Here is a 21,477-nt window from a genome sequence, read left to right as displayed (position 1 = left end):
TTACAACAACTCATAAAGAGTACATCCATATATATACATAAATATATATATAAATAATATTACAAGCAATAATCAATACAATTCCTATCCCTCTTACAGATTATATCAAGATAAAGGCGAGGGTACAATAAACCATAACTAAAACAATACAGAGTATCACAACAACAATTAAATAAGCTCTTCGTAACTTCTGCGCCCATATCCTGAAAGGGGAAAAATGTAGGGGGGTGAGAACATCATCCTCGAAAGGGTTCTCAGTAGAGAGTTTTTGGGAATTACTGTAATAGGATACGTGAAGATAAACCGTACCAGTGATTAATAACCGTCTTATGCCTCTTTTCAAAAACAACGATTTACAATAAAAGAGGAATCGGAAAGCTTTTCTGAAAGAGGAACAGTTCAATTCTCAAAAACTCAAAAGCCTTTCAAAACGGTTTATCTATGCTGAACCAAAATAGCCTTTCATATTTTGTTCCGAACCAGAAACACAAAACCGAAATCAACCATCGCTTCATCTCATTCCAACCACGGCCCTAGGTCCAAACAATCCAACTATCAACCAATCACCACAGTCCAACAGAGTCCCAGTAGTAAACACAAATAGGAAGATGCAAGCACAAACAAACAGTTATTGCAAGTAGAACAATTAGCAATTAATCACACAGGCAAACCAAGTATAATATGCACACCCAAACAATGTCACATAGATGCATATGATGCATGCCTGTCCCTAGTGGCTGATGATATCATTTGTCGGTTATATAGCCAACCCGACACGTCCTGGTAGCTAACCATGGACAGAAACACCCATCGCGGAGCAAGTAGGTTTGAGCTACAACCCCATTGCTACTACCTGCTCAACCCAGAGCCAGTGGAATAACCACTACTGCGGCTACTACCCAGGCGGGTGTTTAAAAGCTCAACCTGGAGCGAGTGGAATCACCACTACTACCGCTACTACCCAGGCGTCACAATCTCTGACCTGGAGCAAGTGGGACGAACCACAACCCTTGCTACTACCCAGGTATCTCAAGCATATATTCATTCAGTCCCAATCATGGATCAACATCCATCTCAGCCATTCCGGCTCACGGTTCAATCCAAAACCAGCCAATATTCATAATCATACACAGCCATTCCGGCCCATAACAAAACAGTACTTCCACCATTCAACATCATCGAATTCATAAAACCGGCATTTAAGCCTCAAATCACTTTTCTCAAGCCATTTCACTTTGAAATCAAATTTCAACTCTTTTCAGCCTTGGCTTTAAAGATCTCATTTTTCAAATCATCTCAGGCTCATAAGCCAAATTTACTCAAAGTAAGTTCCCTTTTTAAAACAAAGCCGCTCTTGGCATCCTCTTTCCAAAACTTCCAAAACTATGGAAAGTTAAAGATTCAATTTGGGAACAATCAAAATCACCCATTCCACAATGGGATTTTATAACAAAGTTTCTCGGCAGAGTCCCGAGTCTTTAGGGAAGGTCAACCTATATCAATTCCTTAAAATTCATTGAAACTCTTAAAATCATGGATTCTCGGTTCAAGTAAATAAAACTGAATTTATTATGAAACCGACCATACAAAATCACAAGTTCCAACCCGGTCCAAAAATCAACTCATTTGAAAAGGAACCGGTTCATTTGAATCAAACCACTTTCAGGTTTCTTTTTGGAACCCATTTTTCTAGCTCTTCCAAAATGCCTCAAACTTAATTACTCAATCAAAAGTCTAGATTCCTTTGAAATCACTAAAAGCTCCTTCTTATATTGAAATCAATATTAGAGCATCATTCTTTCCTTCAGTGATTCAAACGGTAATAATAGTTCATTTCTAAATAAGTCAAACTCAAGGCATAAAGTTCACTAAATAATTAAGCTTGAAAATATAAATATTCTCTTAATAAATCAAATAATACAACTTCTCAAATCCAACCCTTTTTAAATAACTCTTTAAACAAGACTAGGATTTTGTAGAAATTTCGGCAGCACCTCCCCTAAAACTTGGACTTTTGCCACCCGGTTCGGGTCCCAACTGAACCGTTTCTCATTCCTTTTCAACAGCTCAAAACCAGAAATCAATTCAAAGCAAGCTAAATCCCACAGTCGCCTCAGTGGCATATCTCAAGAAAACCATTTCAAAATCAACTCAATATCAACCGATTTAACTCATTTCCAAAGCTTTAAAGAAACGGTTCAGTAACAAATCATTTGTCCAAGATCAAGTCAATTAAAGTAAACCAGGCTGAATTCAAAAGTGCATTCGCCTTTTCACACCATCAAATAATTGACTCAAATCAAATCAATCCTCAACGGATTAAACTCAGATTTCAAATCTTTAAAGAATCACTTCAAAACATTACATTTCACAAAGCCGTACAACAATCCAGCCAAACAAACATCCATAATCATTCGAGTCAATCAAATAATACACAAGGCAGATACAATCACTAAATACACCATATCTCACATCAGTATCCATATGTAATAATTCCAATAATAAACTATAGTTTTCAGAAAGCGCCCCTACCTCAAATGCAATCTAACTACGCGACATAAACTCTTTCTCTTTCGGTTCGCATTCCGCGGCAGCTGCATACACAGTTCTATTTACTTTCACAACAACAGGAACGACTCTTATTCCAACCATGCGATTACCAAAACTCCACCCTAGCACGTCAATATCACAGAATTCTCACTAATCCACAGCAAAAATAATAGCGGTAATGATATCAAGATTAGAATACCTACTGCAGCTATAGGAAACAGAACGATGGAGTAACACATAACAGAATCAGGGACCTGTGCACCGTCCTAGCTGCAGTAACACCATTCTGTTTGGTAAGGCAGCAGGGTTACCAACAAAATCAGAATAGCGGAGCAAACATAGAAATGGAACAGATTCAAGAAAGGAGACAGCAGTTACCGGCAAATCTGGCTCGGTTCTGACAATGGCGTACAGCCGAGCAACTTACAACAATCAGAACCCACGAAGCCAGAGGCTTCAGCTGCGGTCTCCGGCGGCCGGCACAGTGGCCTGAAGCTCCGGCGACACCACAGCAACATACGGAAAGCCCAGCAGCTCCGGTGATGGATCTTTGGCGACGGTGGAGGAAAGGGGGCGACCCTCTATAGCGGCGAGCCCAGCCTCGTGGTGGCGACGGCAACCCCGCGGCAGCTCCTTTTTCGCACATTCTCTCTCTCTCTCTGTGCGTATGGCCAGCAGCGGCGGCGATGCAGTGAGGGCGACGACAGCGACGCGGCATGGGTGCGGTGGCGATGAAGGTGCGACGGCCCCCAAGCCCGCGACAACCATCACTCGCGGACCAACCTTCTCCTCGGTTCCGCTCTCCCTGGCGACGGCGCAGACGGTGCGGCGGTGGCGGGCTAAACTGGAGTGCGATCGGCGGCTCGTGGTGATTTGACGACGACAGCTCTAGACACGGTCTCCCTTCGAGACTCAGCGACGATGCGGCTGCGGCGATAGCGGCTCCTCGCCGGCGCCGTACCTCCCCTCTCCCCTCTCCTCTTTCCCGTTTTCCTCCTACCCATTTCTTTCCTCTGCATCGTGTTGCAGCTGTTGCTGCTGTGTGTGTTGCGTTACTGAGAGAAGGAAGGGAAACAGATAGGATGCGGCGGCTGGGTTGGGAATTAGGGTTTTCATTATTTTGAAAATTAGGGTTAAAGGTATTTTAGTAATTTCACTTAAAAATAGGGATAATATAGTAATTGAAATCCAAATTAAATCCAACACTAATTATATATAGAAAAATACTATTTGCTCATCCATTTTACAAATTACTTTCAATAAAAGGTCCAAATCAAATAATTAGAAATAATATACTTAATTTCTTCAATTTCCAAAATAGCAGTATTAATATTTAAAATATTACTTATCTAATCCAAATCATATAGGAAATCCTTATTATTTCACAACTACCAACTTTATAATTTGAATATAGAAAATAATCCAATAATTGTAAAATTGGATAATAACTATAACTTATTTCAAATTCAATAAATCAAAACTTGCTTTAATTTTCTTTAATAAAGAATCTCTGAAATTAAAGCTACAAAAATACTAAATTTGAAATTTGCTCATGATAGCCCTTTTTCAAAAGCTCTAGGTCTTACAGATTATATATAAATCAAATTCATATGATTCAAATTTGCAAGTGTGGCAACAAGTCAATGTAAATCGAATCCATTGGGATTGATTATTAAGAAAGAGCATTACATGCACTAAATGAACTCATATTGATTCGATTTACTAGTATAGGCATGCATTTTGATTAAATCAAATTCATTTAATCGATTTACTAAGGAGTTTGTGTTATATAAATAGGATAAGAACGTGAAGTGTTCAATAGAGTGGAATTCACAATGGCTAGTGAAAATAGTTTTTTAGTTCTATTGCACTACAGAAGAACGATTAAGAAAAAAATGCGAGAGAAAATAAAATTTAACGATAAGGATTTGTTGAGTGTCTTCATCAGACCTGCTACGAGCTTTGTTGATTTTCATAATACCATACTCTAGAAATTGGGAATGCATGGAATGAAATGGGTAGATAAGTTATTTTATAGAATTCTGATTTCTATTGTTCACGATGGGGTGAAGTACGACTCGTTTGTGATAGACAGTGATGACAATTTGCAAGTCTTATTTCACTGTTGTCGTCAGTTTTCCAAGGTGAGAACCCATGAACTATTGGACAAGTTTGGGGATGTAGTCTCTAGTTCAGGAGCATTGAAACCGGAATCATCAATCAGTACCAATGGCAGCAGCCTCTAGTTTAACCCATGTTGTTGCCTATAATGGCATTTGCGAGAGATTTGGTGTCTTTCGTAGCTGATCTAAACCATGATGACATTGCAGAAATAGGTGATAACAGGAATACTCCTACTATGATCCCGATTTTTGAAGAGGTTGGAAAACCAGATGTTGTGGAAGATATACATGGGATGACAATGATGTGGAGTCCACCATGATTGATAATGATAGCGATGATGATATAGGGAGGAGTGTTCCTATTGGGGCTGGTGGAGCATCGAGCTCAAAAACTTAGCAGTATCCCCCGTATTTTTCGACTCTAGACTTAGAGGCTGTGAGACAATAGGGGTTCTCGAATGTAGAATTCGCTTTCAGGGTCAGAGATTCACAGGACACCGCAGGTCTAGCTGAGTTCCAAGTACCTTAAGTACTTCGTCGCCAATGGCCAATGAAAGGCGTCAAACCCATCGGGATTGAAACTCGAAAACCGCCAGAAGATCCATGACTGGAGGAGCTGCAATGGACCGGCCAACTTAACCACGTTCTTGTTGGACACACAGTACAAGTAATGGTATAACCACGAGAGAGCAGCGAATTTCCAGTTGTATCTGTCCATGTCCTCTGATCTCGCTACGTACGGTAGCTACCGAATGTGCATATGTGTATCAGATTTGTCACCAAAGAGTTAGGTCGATAACAGCATCATGATATATGCCCTCGCATACTTCCTAACTGTCTCCTTGTCTGCGTCCTGAGGAAGGACACTGAATGTCTCCTGCATCCAAGTGCACTTCATAGTGAACTTGTCAATGAAGTCTAGCAGAGATAACACACCCAATATATAGCTGCTCAAACCAGACCCATGCAGGTTGACCACCTGCAATATACTTCTCGAAGTTCATCAGACATCCACTGACGTACTATCCGTCGATCGAGAAGCCTAACTGGTATGCAACATGCTGTAGCGTAATCGTGCACTCCCCGAAATGACATATGAAATGTATGCGTCTTTGGATGCCATCGCTTCACACATACACTGGCGAGCGGCTCATCCAACATAAACTAGTAGTCGTTGAGCCTCCCCAAGATGGACTAATCATGCACTGACTAGGGGCATGCGGTGCTGCCTTCTCATGCTGGTAATACATCGGTGGGGCTGCATAATGATAAAAAAATCTCTAAGAACTATAACAATTAATGTAAAAAATATTGCAAATCTAAAATTAAATTCTAGAGTAAAGGACAAATAAGTCCCTAACCTTTTTTCTACAGACATTTTCGTCCCTGACCATTGAAAAATACTTTTAAGTCCCTGACATCCTTAAAAGTTGGACAGATCAGTCCCTCCGTCCAAATGCCTCCGTCTAGGGGTGAAAACAGGCCAGGTCAGGCTAGACTTTGCTCTTAACAGGCCTGGCCTGTCATGTAGTCAATTGGCCTGAGCCTGGCCTGCAACCTGCTATATACTTTTTTTAAAGTACTAAGCCTGGCCTGTTATTCAGTTTGGCTTGACCTAAAGCCTGTTAAAAGGCCTGATAATTTTTTTTTACAAAAATAAAAATATTATTTAAAAAAAATATTTTTAATAAACATATTTATATGTAATATGTCATATTTAATATTTATAAAAAAATTTAAATTTTAAAATATTTAAAATATACAAAACTATTTATAATTAAATATAATAAATTTAAAATATCTCATAATTTAGTTAATAATAAAAAAATTATTTATATATGTAATTATGTATTAACAAGCCCAGGCAGGCCTGACAGGCCAATAAGGCTAATTAGTGAGCCCGAGCCTGGCCTATTAACATAATAAGGCTTTTATAAGAGTTTGAGCTTGTTCCTATTTTATAATAGGCCAGGCCAGGCCAGACCAAACACAGGCCAGGCTACAGGCCCCTGGTAGGCCGCCTAGCCTTTTTCCACCCCTACCTCCGTCAGACCCAACGAAAAAGTCTGATGTAGCTCCCGTAATGCTTGTCACACGTACGCGTGGGTCACGCGTATGCGTCGCCTGACAGAATTCCCTCTCACGCGTACGCGTCGCCATGAATGGGAGAAAAGTAAATTAAATTTAGCAATTTAATAATATAGAAAGCATGTTTTCAATCATTAAGCACACTTAGGAGAAATTCACAAACTATATTATTTTAGTGAATATATGTGAAAAAATTGATAAAATCCACCAAATTCAATACAATATAAACTATAAAATTGTGGTTCATCAACTTTTCCATACTTAAACATTAGCATGTCCTCATGCTAAACTCTCGTAGTTCATCAACTAATATGCAAAATGCGTCTACCTACTTGGTTAAAAATGAATCAATCTCCAAGAACATATATGAACAAGTAGGGCTAAGATAATATGATGATTTATGAATTCCACTAATTCAAATCTCAAAATGAAGTATAAATATACTTGCAAGAAGAAAGCTTGTGAAAGCAAGGATAAAGGGATTGAGCATCGAACCCTCACCGAAAATATTTGCACTCTAATCTCTCTAGTGTTAGAGGGTCGATTCTCTCAATTCTCTACTAATATTGCTTTCTAAGGCTTGCTCTTCTTCTACCAATAAACATATATTCAATGCATGGATACACATATCAAGAGGTCTTTTCTAAGGTTGTAATAGGGTTAGGGCTAAATTTAATTTACTTTTCTCTCATTTGATACCTTGATATGTTTGTTTGAGTGATTTAAAGTTTTGAAGGCAAGAATGACTTGAAAGAAATGGAAAAAAGCATGCAAAGTGGAGAATTCATGAAGAAATGAGGATTTGCTGAATACATGACGACGCGTACGTGAAAGAAGGTTATCGTCGGTTAGAAATTTCACACAAATAATCTCGTCGAAGTATAGTTCCCAACCAACAAACAACCTTCCATCAAGGTTTAATTTTATTTTTCATGAGTGCAAACTAATAAAAATACCAAGAGTATTAGATCTCGGGTCGTCTCTCAAAGGAATTGCAGTGGGGTATGCATATTATTGATTATGAGGTCCAAGGGGTGGTTTGCATATAATAAGACTAGAAATTAAATGACAAGAAAGTAAATCAAACAACTAAAGATAACAAATACTAAAAAGAGGCATTCATGGCAAGGATTGAGAATTAAGACTTTCTATCCTAGTCATTAATCATAATACAATAATTAACAAGAGTTAATCCTATTTCGTTATCTCCAACATCGGGAGAAAGTTAAATAAGCCTAGTTAATCCCAATCCATAAGTAATGTTAATAGATACAAGACTAACTAATCACTATAGATCATCAATCTAAATTGGGTATTAATAACTCAAGATTACCTAATTTCTCTTTCCAAGCCAATAATGCACAAAATCTACCTTAAAGTCCAACCAAGCATTTTGTCAAACACTTGGAAGGCATAAAAATAAAACATGGTAAAGTTATAAGAAATATAAAATCTACTACTACCCAATGCAAGAAATCAACAATAACAACTCAATTAAACATCAAAAGAACATAAAACATGAAATTGCATTAAATGAAAAAGAAAATTAACAAGAGTGTTCATAAACTAAAAGAGGCATAAAAGAGAAATAAACAAGAAAAACTAAAAAGATTGAAGCAAATCAACAAGAAAAAGTAAAGGAAACTAAATCAAAATAAGTAATTAAACCTAAATCTAAGAGAACACTAAACTAAAAACCCTAATTTCTAGAAAGAAGAGGGAGTTTCTCTCTCTAGAACTAACCTAAATCATGTTTCATACACTATCTAATTGCTCCCCCTTTCTCCTTCTTGAATTCTGCATCAAATAGTCTCATAAATGAGTTGGATTTGGGCCTCAGTGAGCTCAGAAATCGCCTCAACATGCTGCTTTTAATGAGGTCACGTGCCGCTTGTCACGCGTACACATGGTCACGCGTACGCGTCATCTGGCAACTTTTCTTATTACGCGTCGCGTCAGTCACGCGTACGCATCGCCTTGAATCTTTCAAATCTTTATTTTCTATGAATTCTCCATCTTGCATGCTTTTCTCTTCACTTTCTTGATCCATTCCTTGCCTCTTAACCCTGAAATCACTAACAAACACATCAAGGCATCGAGTGGAATCAAAAGTGAATTAAATTTAACTAATTAAAGGCCTAAAAAGCATGTTTTTAACCATCAAGCACAATTAGGAGAAATTCATGAAATCATACTATTTCATTGAATAAATGTGGGATAAGTTGATAAAATCTCCTAAATTCAACACAAGATAAACCACAAAATTGGGATTTATCCAATCTCCCCACACTTAGACTAAGCATGTCCTCATGCTAAACCAAGAAAGACAAGAAAGGGGTAATAACATTTATTCAATGTAACTATCTAAATGTAAGCTACTTACATGTATCTAGCTATTTTAATTACTATCTATCTATCTATATAGAAGCATATATGTGGTCAAAGTGAGTCAAATCTCCAAGAAATCATGTATGCACAATCAAGGGCTAAAATAATCATACCAAAACCAAAATCATAATTGAATTGAGTTATTCAAAAGAGTTCACAAACTTGCAAGATAAGCAATGATCAAAGATGGACATATGGTATTGAGCAATTGAACCCTCACCGAATGTGTATATGCACTCTAGTCGCTCAAGTGTTTAGGGTTAATCCGCTCAAATCTACTCTAATCATGCTTTCTAAAGTTTGTTCTTCATCTAACTAATCAACAAATATTTAGTGTACATATGCAAATATCATGAGGGCTTTTGAAGGTTGTAATGGGGCTAAGGTAAGGGTGAGGATATGTGTATGGCCAAGTGAGCTATCATTTGAATCTTTGACTTACCTAAGTTTTCATCTAATACATACACACACTCTATACAATTCTAAAATCAAACTTAGCTACCCAAGATCTCACTTTTACATATATACATATACTCATGTATCAATTCCAATCTCAACACATATGCATTGATCTTTTTATTGAACTTCACATTGGGATAATTTTGTCCCCTATTTATTTATTTATTTTTCTTTTCTTTTCTTTTCTTTTTTTTATTTATTTTTTTATATGTATGAAAGCATACTATACACAAAGGACATCAATGCATATGGTTTCTATACTTTCAAATGAGTATACACTCAAATTCTCAATATTTCTCAATAAAAACAAAACACATTCTCATCAACCAAAGTTTTCATATTTTCCCACACTTAATTAACACACACACTCACTATCTTAAGCTAACCAAATATTCAAATAGGAAATTAATTATTTTTCTCTTAAAGATAGTGATGTGGTAATATAAAGAACAAAAGGGGAAAAGACTCAAAGTGGCAAACAAAAGTAAATGAAATGGTAGGCTATTTGGGATAAGTGAGCTATAATCAAATGATTGCCTCAATCACATAATTGCATGAATATACACTAAATAATGGACATATAGAATGGAACAAACTAAAGATTGCAATCATAGAGAGGAAAATACACAAGAATCAAAATCATGGTTAAATGATGTAACCATATAATTAGGCTAAAACCTCACAGGTTTTGTGTTCTTAGCTCAAAAACCATATTCCAAACTATATATATACATCATGCAAGTTTCAAAAAATTTTAACTCAAATCAATTTGAATCTTAATGCCTTTTTAAGAAAAAGAATTTCTTGAAAATTTCATCAAATTGACCAACATTTATTATATATACCCTAAATGATATGTGTGATTGTGAAAAGTTAAAAATCCTTAGTTTATTTCTCGTTTTCAACCAAATCAATTTCTCATATGCAACGAAATAAACTAAGCTCCATTAAGCACATTTTTCCAATCACAACTAATAAACTCATATATGTATATATATATAGACACACACACACACGCACACACACACAACTAACCAAAAGATGTGAATCAAACTAAAAATCTAAGGTATATACAAGCAAAAGTACAAAATGCGATAAACTAAAAAGTATCCAAAATAACCAATATGTACAAGAATCCAAAGGTGCAATAAAGTAAAAATAAAAATACTAAAAATAAAACAAAATAAAAAGAAGAAGTGTCTGAAATGGAATTGGTTCACCAAAATAATTCTGCCGATGACGGCGGCCTCCCCACACTTAGAAGATTGCATCGTCCTCAATGCTAATAAACTCAAGCTGGGTGAGAAGGGTCAACGTCTGTAGCTCCACCGTCTCCTATGGGTAAATGTGGCTCTGGCTTGGGCTGTGGCTCTGGCTGTGGCTCCACAGAGATTTGTTGCTCTGTAGGGGCTGTGTCTGTGTAGGGGCCTCTGTCTGATGTGCCTCCTCCTGCTGAGCCTCCTTCTTCGCCTCAGACTGGTCAGAAGGAGTGTCGGGATTAGATGGAATATCAGTGCCGTCTGCCACCATCCGCCTCAAGTGCTGATATCGTCGCTTGTTGCGACGTTCCATCTGATCCATGCGCTCAAAGAGATGCTGCACTAGACGGTACATCGGCTGATGATGTGGATGATGGTGCTGGTCTAGAAGGTGCAGATGGTCCTGCTGCAGCCAAAGAAGTAGCCAGTTCAGTAGTTGCTGCTATAGCCGCTCGGTCTCGACGCCGGGCTACTGGACGGTCACCAAACTAGTCACCCTACGGGATAACCTTCTCCTTACCGTGAACTGCTGGTGCCTCATCACCTTGCTCCCAAGGTACCTCAGCCCGGTGAGTTAGCTGTGTGACCAAACAAGGGAATGGCAGGTTGCTTCTGACATGGGCCCGGTACATATATCTCCTGATGAGTTGTGGAAGGTACAGCTCCTTCCCCTCTAAGACACACTAGATCAGAACTACCATATCGGCCAGGACCTCAGTAGAATGAGTACTAGGCTTGACATAGGTGCATAGGATCTGCTGTCACACCTTAGCCTCCTTCATCAGATAATCGGACTTGATGCCCTTCGGAGTCACTTTCGAGGATCCTTGCTCCCAAGGGGTGTCAGGATGGGCAACCGTACGATGCACTGCGTCCCAATCAAAACTCATGCAGTGAATATCCTCCTCAGCCTTATGGAAGGCATCCTTATCGCTGATCTTTGGCTGAAAGTAGAGGATGTCTTCAATAGCCTCTTCTGTAATCAGAATCTGCCTGTCTCTAAGGTGAACTGCATCAAGGGTCACTCGGTAGAAATTGCAATAGAACTCCTAGACCTAAGACTCGTTCACTCTCACTAGCTCTCTGTCCAAAAAAAAAACCCAACCCTACTCCTCAATCCGATGCTCAGTATATTGCTTCAGATTGGAAGGTACAGCTAGTTTCTTCTCTAGAATGAGGTTCCGCTTATCAAAGTGCGGAAATTTGAGCTCATAGTACAAATTGGCGAACTTAACTGAGTTAGAGGAAGGCGTAGCTTGGTCAGCCTTCTCCTTCTCACTAAGCCGCCACTCGGATAAAGCCACATTCACTGACTCAGCAGATGGTCGTGATCTCTTTCTCTTGCTGGAGGTGGCCTTAGCTTTACCTTTTCCTTTATCAGACATCCTGAAAAATAGAATTCACAGGATACAAAATATCAAATGAAAGTAGAGGAACAGAAAAGCAAACCGCATATAATCAAACAGACAAAAATTAGAAAATAGAAGGGCATTGAAATAAAATCATGAAGTGAGTATAAAGATGTAAATTCTTGGAATGAAAGAAAAATGAAATTCAAAAGTCAATCAGAAATCACAATCCAAGAATTTATACAATAATGCCTAGAATACTTGTTTGTTAAGAAACAAAATTTATCATGCCGTAAAAGAATTCAAAAGAGTTAAACTGGGAAAGGGAAAAACTAAGAAGAAAAGTTAATTAAATCAAAAGTTAGAAAAGCAGGCCAAAAATTAGTGGCATAACAATTATTGAACTTAACTAAGAGAAGTTCAAAAAGTTTAGGAAACAAGCATACTCACATTCATGAATTGTAATGCAAGTCATTGATGATGAAATATGTAATGCAACATAAGCACACAAAGAAATAAAAGTCATCATCAATGTGTTTGATCACAAAATTGTAAAAATTGGTGTGAAAAAGATTGAGCATGCACTTAATGTAACCCAAAGTTGATTGAAAACTGAAACTTTATCAAACGGTTACAAAAGTGAAACCGCACCAATAGTAACAACTTCAAAAGAACCTCAAACAAAGATGAACAAGATTAGGTCAAATAAGAAATTTATGAAAGTCACTTCAATGGTCAAGGAAAAATTTGAATTGAAAAGGACCAATGAAGAAGAAAAATTTTTGACCTAACTTGAAAAATTAAAAACACCAAAGAGGTTCAAAATGAGTTGGTCAATCAAGGTTCTATTTGACACAAAAATCTGTCAAATAACTTGATGTCAACAATCACAAATTCAATTAAAAGTAACTAAAAAAAAGATGCCGAAATGCTAGCCGGCCAAAGTATGGATTGGAGTTGGTAATAACAAAATGGGGCCAAAGTTAAAAATACACCAAATCCAATTCACAAATCGGAACCTAATGTCATAAAAATTTCCGGCAAATTCGGCAGCATCCCGGCAGTAAATTGGACGTTCCCGGACAGAAACAAATAGCAAAATTAACTCATATGAATCCAAGATATTTCAAACAAGCATGAAGAACAATAAATTCATATGAATCAGGTAGCAATAAGCAAAATTAGCACAGCAGCAATATATAGATTAGCAAAAGAATATCAGGATCATCATCATCGTTACTTAACAAAACAGGCAAGGAACAGCCATTCTAGACAACATTAGCAACAAAAACAATGGCATGTAGTAGCAACATATGAATTGGACGATAAAAACACAATCACCATCAAAACAAGTCAAAACTCAGCCATCAGCAAGAGTGTAGCAGCAAGCAATAACCAGACAGCAATACTCATCAGACCTAACCAATCCAAACAACATAAACAACAAGAATTTAAACCTACATCCACTACAAAATAAACTAACTACCTAACCTCCTAGAATAAACTAACATACATTTCTAACTAATATAATTAAACAGAAATTAAACAATGTAACTAATTCTAACTTAATAGAATAAAAAGAACAGAACACAAAAAGGAAAGCAGGGGAAACCTGAGAGGGTTTCAGAAGCAGAAATAGAAACTGGAAAAGGAGAAGAGGACGAGCTAAACAATGCCACCACAGGAGCAGCGAAAACGGTGGTCCGCGGTAGTAGCAGAAGAACAGAACCGAACAGAGAGTGGCTCAGGGAGAAGGTTCTCCGAATCAAGGGAGCTGAGCGAAATGTACAGAGACGCGGAGATAGAAGAGTGGTGGTGGTGGTCAGAGAAGATGCCGACGGCAATGGTGTGGCCGCGGTGGAGCTGGTGGCAGGGAGAAGGCGAAACGGCCGAGAAAGGGAGATAGAGAGGAAAGAAGAAGGAGAGAAAAAGGAAAGAAAGAGAGGTGGCCGGCGGCAGCTCGGGGTCAGTGGACTGGTGTGGGGCAGTGGTGGTAGAAGAGGTTTGATAGTGGTGAGTGGTGTCGCTTCAATGGAGTAAGGAAGGAGAAGAGAAAGAGACGCTAGAGGGAGAAGGGGGGTTTCACGCGAATGAGCTAGGGCTCCTTGCGTCAGGGGTTATCACATTTGAATCCGCGCGTAGGCATGAATCACGTGTGAGCGTGGAAGGGACAAAACAGGCATCGACGCGCACGCGTCATCGACGTACATGCGTGAGGGGAGAGAAAGGAAGGTGACGCGTACGCGTAAAGCACGCGTATGCGTGGGGTGGAATTGTGCTAAACGCACAATTTTAGCACACTTGTCACACAACTCTCTGGATTTTGTACTGCAGCAGCAACACAAACCAGGTGACGCGTGCACGTCAGCCACGCATACGCGTGGAAGAAAAGAAAAGCAAGGTGACACGTACGCGTCAGGCATGTGCACGCGTGAGCTACCCCCTTTTTTTTTCAAAAGAAGCATAAAAACATAATTTCACCCTCTCCGAACTTATAAATACTCTAAACTACCCAAAATTCAAATTTAACAAAATCTTTAAGTTTTGGAAAAAAATTTCAAAGACTATATACTAAGCAACTCAAACAAAACTTGCAATTTAAACAAAATCCAATTCAAAACAACTAACCTAATTCAAATCATAAATTTAACAAACAACTAGCAACCAAAACAATATATACAAAGGCATAGAAAAGAGGAAAACAACCTAGTAATGGAAACTCAATTCATTTGTTGATTATATATACAAGAGAATAGAAAGAGTTTACCATGGTGAGGTGTCTCCCACCTAGCACTTTTATTTAAAGTCCTTAAGTTGGACCATTAATGGGGGCCTTGCTATGGCAGCTTGTGCTTGAATTTATCTTTGAATCCCCACCAATGCTTGCATATCCAATGTCCACCGGGATCCCAAATTTGGCGTACAAGGCCTTTAAGTAAACTCAAGCAAGTAACAAGGCCCCAAGAGTGTTGATTGTTGAAATGAATTCCGGGGTCCTAAACCTTGTTCTTGCACCCATCTTCTTGTTGACTACTGGTGCACGAAATTGAAAATCACAATTCTTCACAAATTTGCACAACTAACCAGCAAGTGCACTGGGTCGTCCAAGTAATACCTTACGTGAGTAAGGGTCGATCCCACGGAGATTGTTGGCTTGAAGCAATCTATGGTTATCTTGTAACTCTTAGTCAGGAAAACAATAAAATAACTCACTTATCAAATTTGATTGCAAGGAATAAAAGGGCAGAACACAAATTATACTTGTATGCAATGATGGAGAATATGTTGGAGTTTTGGAGATGCTTTGTCTTCTAAAATTCTGCTTTCCTCTGTTTCTGATTCACGCACGCACGTCCTCCTATGGCAAGCTGTGTGTTGGTAGATCACCGTTGTCAATGGCTACCATCCATCCTTCCAGTGAAAAGGGTCCATGTGCGCTGTCACTACACAGCTAATCATCTGCAGGTTCTCAATCGTACTAGAATAGGATTTACTATCCTTTTGCGTCTGTCACTACGCCCAGCACTCGCGAGTTTGAAGCTCGTCACAGTCATTCAATCCCTGAATCCTACTCGGAATACCATAGACAAAGTTTAGACTTTCCGGATTCTCTTGAATGCTGCCATCAATCTAGCTTATACCACGAAGATTCCGATTAAGAGATCTAAGAGATATTCATTCATTCTACGGTGGAACGTAAGTGGTTGTCAGGCACGCGTTCGTGGAGGAATGATGATGATTGTCACGTTCATCACATTCATATTGAAGTGCGAATGGATATCTTAGATAGGAACACGCATGTTTGAATGGAAAACAGAAATACTTGCATTAATTCATCGAGACACAGCAGAGCTCCTCACCCCCAACAATGGAGTTTAGAGACTCATGCCGTCAAAAGGTACAAAGTTCAGATCTAAAATGTCATGAGATACAAAATAAGTCTCTAAAAGTTGTTTAAATACTAGACTGGTAAACTAGGTTTACAAAAAATGAGTAAACTAAGATGGATAGTGCAGAAATCCACTTCTGGGGCCCACTTGGTGTGTGCTGGGCTGAGACTTAAGCTAATCACGTGCATAGGGCTGTTTTGGGTGTTCAACGCCAGCTTTGGATCCTTTTCTGGCGTTGAACTCCAACTTGTAACTTGTTTCTGGCGCTGGATGCCAGACTGCAACATGGAACTGGCGTTGAACGCCAGTTTACGTCGTCTATCCTTGAGCAAAGTATAGACTATTATATATTGCTGGAAAGCCCTGGATGTCTACTTTCCAACGCAATTGGAAGCGCGCCATTTGAGTCCTGTAGCTCCCAAAAAGCCATTCCGAGTGCAGGGAGGTCAGAATCCAACAGCCTCAGCAGTCCTTTCTTCAGCCTGAATCAGTTTTTTTGCTCAGCTCCCTCAATTTTAGCCAGAAAATACCTGAAATTACAGAAAAATACACAAACTCATAGTAAAGTCCAGAAATATGAATTTTGCTTAGAAACTAATGAAAATAAACTAAAAACTAACTAAAACATACTAAACACTATATGAAATTAACCCCAAAAAGCGTATAAAATATCCGCTCATCACAACACCAAACTTAAACTGTTGCTTGTCCTCAAGCAACTAGACAAATAAAATAGAATACAACTAAGTCAAGAAGCAATAATATCTCAGAGTTTTTGAGTGAAGCTCAGATTCTAATTAGATGAGCGGGACTAGTAGCTTTTTGCTTCCGAATAGTTTTGGCATCTCACTTTATCCATTGAAGCTCAGAGTGATTGGCATCTATAGGAACTTAGAATGCAGATAGTGTTATTGATTCTCCTATTTCAGTATGATGATTCTTGAACACAACTACTTTATGAGTCTTGGCCGTGGCCCTAAGCACTTTGTTTTCCAGTATTACCACCGGATACATAAATGCCACAGACACATAATTGGGTGAACCTTTTCAGATTGTGACTCAGCTTTGCTAAAGTCCCCAATTAGAGGTGTCCAGGGTTCTTAAGCACACTCTTCTTTTTGCTTTGGACCTTGACTTTAACCGCTCAGTCTCAAGTTTTCACTTGACACCTTCACGCCACAAGCACATGGTTATGGACAGCTTGGTTTAGCCGCTTAGGCCAGGATTTTATTCCTTTAGGCCCTCCTATCCACTGATGCTCAAAGCCTTGGGGTCCTTTTTATTACCCTTGCCTTTTGGTTTTAAGGGCTATTGGCTTTTTGCTCTTGCCTCTTGGTTTTAAGAGCTTTGGCTTTTTCTGCTTGCTTTTTCTTTTTCTTTCTCTATTCTCTTTTTTTTTTTGCAAGCTTTTGTATTCACTTCTTTTTCTTGCTTCAAGAATCATTTTTATGATTTTTCAGATTATCAATAACATGTCTCATGTTCATCATTCTTTCAAGAGCCAACATATTTAACAGTCTTAAACATCAAATTCAAAAGACATATGCACTGTTCAAGCATTCATTCAGAAGACAGAAAGCATTGCCACCACATGTAAATAATTAGAATTTTTCTTATCAAAAACTCGAAAAATATTGCCTCTTATTCTAAAGAAATTCTTCTATTTTATTCATGTTTAATGATGATGATAAAATTAAATTATAGCTTAATTGGAGATAAAATAAAAAATATAGATACTAATTACTACTATATGACTCCTAAGGTAAAACTAAAATAGAAACAGTTATCACAGAGTTAAGGCTAAGATTGGAATTTAACAACCTTTGTTCTGGGAAGTGGATGTTCCTCTAATCTGCGGGGTGCTTGGTCCTTCAAGAGATAATTTTTGGCGCTTTAATTCCCTTAAATCACGCCCTTGCTCCTCCTGTTCTTTAAGCAAATAGCAAAGAATGCTACTTTGTTCCTTCTGTTCTTTCTTTATTTGTTTCATAGCTTCTTGCATCTTGGTAATAGATGTTTCAAGATACTCCCAGTATTCAGATTGAGGGATTTCTGGGAGAAATTCCTGTGTTCTCTTCTTGATGGGGTCATCCTGTGCTTGTTATTTTTCCATTGATGCTTTGGTGATTGGTCGCTCAACTGAGATATACTCCGTTATTCCCATCCTTACTCCAGCGTCCTTGCAGAGCATAGAAATCAAGCTTGGATAAGCCAACCTGGCATCTTTGGAATTTTTGTTTGCAATTTTGTAAAATTCAGTTGAAATCAGTTGATGAACTTCCACTTCTTTTCCCATCATGATGCAATGGATCATCACTGCTCTTCTAATAGTGACTTCAGAACGGTTGCTAGTGGGCAGCAGAGAATGCCCAATGAAGTCCAGCCATCCTCTGGCGACTAGTTTGAGATCTTCTCTTTTGAGTTGATTTGGGACACCCTTCATGCTGGTGGTCCACCTGGCTCCAGGGATACATATATCCTCTAGAATCTTATCCAGGCCCTTGTCTGTTCTCATCATTCTCCTATTGAAGGAGTTTGGATCATCTTTCAGCTGAGGTAGCTTTAAGATCTCCCTGATCTTGTCAGGGTGGGTATGAACAATCTTTCCTCTGACCAAGGTCCGATAGTCATAGAAAGCAGATCCAGATAGTCTTTGCCTGTCTGTTTGCCACATATTAGCATAGAACTCCTGGACCATATTCCTTCCCACTTTCGTTTCAGGATTAGCTAGGATCTCCCAGTTCCTGATTCGAATTTGCTCCTGGATCTCCGGATATTCATCTTCTTTCAGATCGAATCTAACTTCCGGGATCACTGATCTTAGACCCATTATTTTGTAATAATGGTCTGAATGTTCTTTAGTTAAGAACTTCCCTTGATTCCAAAGTGGTTTTGGAACGCTCTCTTTCTTGCCTCTTGGAGTGGGTTGTTTTCCTTTAGGAGCCATGATCTTAGTGGGTATGGTTTAGTGATCACGGATAAACACACCAAACTTAGAGGTTTGCTTGTCCTCAAGCAAAATAAAAGAAAGGAGAGGGATAGAAGGAGAGCTAGTGTCGAATGGTGGATTTGAGGAGGGAGGCCGAATGTGTTTTTAAAAGGGAGGGGGGTGGGATTTTCGAAAATATTGAAAAAAGATAAGATAGAAGATATGATTTAAAAAGTATGATATGCAAAGATGTGATTTAAGATTAAAAAGATATGAAGGATATTTGAAAAAGATAAATTTGGATTTTGAAAAAGATAATGTGGAGATTTGAAAAAGATATTGATTAGTTAAAAAGAATTTTGAATGAAAAGATGTAGATTTGTTTTGAAAATTTGAAAACGAGTTGAATTTGATTGAAAAGAAGAATTTGTGTTTATGGATTAAAATACTTTTGATATTTTTAAGGTAGGGTTTTTTTGAAATTAGGGATTTTAGAAATCAGGGTTCTTAACATGTTTATGCAAGAAATCATGAATTGAAACATGAAAATTAAAATTAGAATGAAAAATATGAAGTAAAAACGAATTCACCTCCTCCCCACCATCCTGGCGTTTGAATGCCCAAACGCTGCATGTTTTGGGCGTTCAACGCCCAAATGCTGCCTCTCCTGGGCGTTCAACGCCCAGCTGTTGCTTCTTTCTGGCGTTGAACGCCAGGAACTCCTTTGTCATTGGGCGTTTTTCTGAATGCCCAGGACGCTGTAAATCTGGCGTTAAACGCCTAGAAGGAGCTTCTTTCTGGCGTTTAACGCCCAGATGGCTATCCTTACTGGCGTTCAACGCCCAGTGGATGCTTCTTTTGGGTGTTGGACGCCCAAAACAGACTCTTACTGGCGTTTTCTTGCCAGTGAGCTCTTCTTCTCTATTTTGTGTGCAGATTCCTTCTGTAACCCTGTGAACTTATGTAATTGACTCTTTACCTTAGTATCAATGAACTTTATATGAACAAATAAGATCAAGAATAGGGCAAAATGCTTAGAGGAAGTGATGCCCCATGGCTGGGTTGCCTCCCAGCAAGCGCTTCTTTATTGTCTTTAGCTGGACCTTGCTGAGTTTTTAATCTAGCCTCAGCTTTGAGCACTCTTGCTCAATATTGCCTTCAAGATAGTGCTTGATTCTCTGTCCATTAACAATGAACTTCTTATCAGAATCAATATCTTGAAGTTCCACATAACCATAAGGTGATACACTTGTAATCACATATGGTCCCCTCCACCGGGATTTCAGTTTCCTGGGGAATAGCCTGAGTCTAGAGTTAAACAACAGAACCTTCTGTCCTGGTTCAAAGATTCTAGATGACAGCTTTCTGTCATGCCACTTTTTTTATTTCTCTTTATAAAGCTTGACATTTTCGAAAGCAGTGAATCTGAATTCCTCTAGCTCATTTAGCTGAAGCAATCTTTTTTCTCCAGCTAGTTTGGCATCAAAATTCAGAAATTTGGTTGCCCAGTAGGCTTTATGTTCCAGTTCCACGGGCAGGTGACATGCCTTACCATATACAAGTTGGTATGGAGAGGTCCCTATAGGAGTCTTGAATGCTGTTCTGTATGCCCACAGAGCATCATCCAAGCTTCTTGCCCAATCCTTTCTACGGGTATTTACAGTCCGTTCCAGGATTCTTTTTAGTTCTCTGTTAGAGACTTCAGCTTGCCCATTAGTTTGTGGATGATATGGAGTTGCCATCCTGTGGCGAATCCCATACCGGACCATGGCAGAGTAAAGTTGTTTGTTGCAGAAGTGAGTGCCCCCATCACTGATTAGTACTCTAGGGACACCAAACCTGCTAAAGATATGTTTCTGGAGGAACTTCAGCACTGTTTTAGTATCATTGGTGGGTGTGGCAATGGCCTCTACCCATTTTGATACATAGTCAACTGCCACCAGAATATAAGTGTTTGAGTATGATGGTGGGAAAGGTCCCATGAAGTCAATTCCCTATACGTCAAACAACTCAATCTCTAAGATTCCTTGTTGGGGCATGGCGTAACTGTGGGGTAAATTACCAGCTCTCTGGCAACTGTCACAGTTACGTATAAACTCTCGGGAATCCCTGTAGAGCGTAGGCCAGTAGAAACCATATTGGAGGACCTTGGTGGCTGTCCGCTCACCTCCGAAATGGCCTCCATATTGTGATCCATGGCAATGCCATAGGATCCTCTGTGCTTCTTCTCTAGGCACACATCTCCGGATTATTCCGTCTGCACATCTCTTGAAGAGATAGGGTTCATCCCACAAGTAGTACTTTGCATCAGTAATTAATTTTTTCTTTTGTTGCCTGTTATACTCTTTGGGTATGAACCTTGCAGCTTTATAGTTCGCAATATCTGCAAACCATGGTGTTTCCTGAATGGCAAATAAATGCTCTTCCGGAAAAGTCTTAGAG

General features: G+C 38.8%; 1 pseudogene; it reads right to left on the bottom strand.

Moving 5' to 3' along the window:
• Positions 1–11,628: 11,628 nt before the first annotated feature.
• Positions 11,629–12,252, bottom strand: LOC148570454 (uncharacterized; annotated as a pseudogene).
• Positions 12,253–21,477: the final 9,225 nt, after the last annotated feature.

The sequence above is a fragment of the Arachis ipaensis genome, chromosome B3, assembly GCF_059453495.1.
Source record: "Arachis ipaensis isolate K30076 ecotype BB chromosome B3, ASM5945349v1, whole genome shotgun sequence".
NCBI lineage: Eukaryota > Viridiplantae > Streptophyta > Magnoliopsida > Fabales > Fabaceae > Arachis > Arachis ipaensis.
Note: the sequence above shows the minus strand (reverse complement) of the source record. Positions and strands in the feature narration are given on the sequence as shown.